Source organism: Melanaphis sacchari, unplaced genomic scaffold (assembly GCF_002803265.2).
Source record: "Melanaphis sacchari strain LSU unplaced genomic scaffold, SCAv2.0 Contig0_pilon_pilon, whole genome shotgun sequence".
Lineage (NCBI taxonomy): Eukaryota > Metazoa > Arthropoda > Insecta > Hemiptera > Aphididae > Melanaphis > Melanaphis sacchari.
In genome coordinates, this window is record NW_020270366.1 from 6,680,392 (window position 1) to 6,682,205 (window position 1,814).

Genomic DNA, 1,814 nt, shown 5'->3' on the forward strand with positions numbered 1-1,814 from the left:
TCCGAGAGCCGGGGAACCCAACTCGTGTCGTTGCACTGGAGCAAGTCTTCGCGTGCACGCGCCCCCTGGCGGCGGCCGTCAGAGTCGGTAGCGCGCGCGCGCTCCGTGCTCCGTTATTGCAATAATAATACAATAAAAATAATTATAATAATAAATTATTACAAGTGTAATAATTATTCACTGTACGGTATGCAATATACATGCCTAATACATAAATATATTTAAAGATAATATAGAGCATTAAATAATTATTGTATTTACGACTTTACGAGCGATTTTGCTATAAATTATTAAAAACGATTCTCATCGACGCCGCCACCGCCGCCGCCGCCAACGCTGTCTGACAAATCCGGTTTTTTTTGCACTCATACCCGGATAACTAATGTACGACATTTCACCCACCGGACAGTCATCAGAATTTTTTTTTTTATAATTTCACCTCATCGCGCATATTTTATTCGATAGACCATAGTTAACATTGATAACAACAATTATATTACGTAATATATGTTACGGGAAAAAGTCGAAATCGGGCAAACCTAATAATTGTGATTCACGTAATTTGTATATATCGCTTTGCGTTTATACATATTAAATTGAAATAACAATACAATTAATACGTATTATTGTATTATAACATAGTTATAGTTATGTTATAAAAGATTATTTTTAAAAAACAGAAAAATAAAATACTTTAAAGAAATTCATAAATTAACTAATACTTGGCTAATCAATTGATTATATTTATATAATTAGAAAATCAAATTATATCCGTAATAGGTTCTTAAATTCAGTAATAATAATATTAAAATAAATTATGAAATTTATGAATTTCTTACGGGATTTTATTTTTTTAAATCTTATTATTTCTTTGCAGTTGTACCTTTTACTTCCTTAGTTTATAAAAAATGTTAAATTTTACTATGGATACATTTCAACCATCTATATTCAGACATTTTTTGACCATGGCTATAATAATATAATACAATTGTATACATTTTTTTTATTAATTTATATTTAATACTAAAAAATTGTTGTTCAGTATGAAAAATATTAAAATTATGTTGTTCATAACTAGGTATGCCTGATTTCTTTTTTCCGTATTAATATAGGTTTATGTAGTTAGTAATTATTTATGCTTGCCTGTATGTTTATATATTATAAATGAGATTGTTTGTATGTATGTCAGTAAAAGCAATATAACGATTATCAAATAAAACTGTCATCTTACGTGCAAGTAGTCTATGTTTATACAAAAAAGTGCTGTTTCATAGAAATACTCTATTCACGTCCCACATGGATAATGAATATAGTATTTATTATAAATATAATTCTTTTTTTGTATACATAGCTATTACCTAGCCCCTGCAAAAATTTTTACAAACTTAAATGTTTTCATTTGTTCCGTTACAGTAGCTAGTATAATTGTGATAATAATAATAGTCTTGTTATATAAATACAACGATATAAGTACCAAACATTAAGCGATTTGATACGCTTGCGATTAACGTAATGGAATTTAAAAAGCTATTTTACCTAAAGATAGCATGTGTGTAAATGTTTACGTGTATTAATCCAGAATGGGTGTAAAAAAAGTTGTTCGTCAATGAGTTTTGTGGAGAACATTGTGCGTCTACGATTTCGATTTTAACGGTATTCATTACCAAATGCGATATATCTATACTTAGTTTAGTACACACCCACTCCGTGTATCTACCTATAATAAGTTATCAGTATATATATATTATAGCAATATAATAAAAATACTATGATATATTACGTAATATAAATATATAAATTTATACGCGAATACG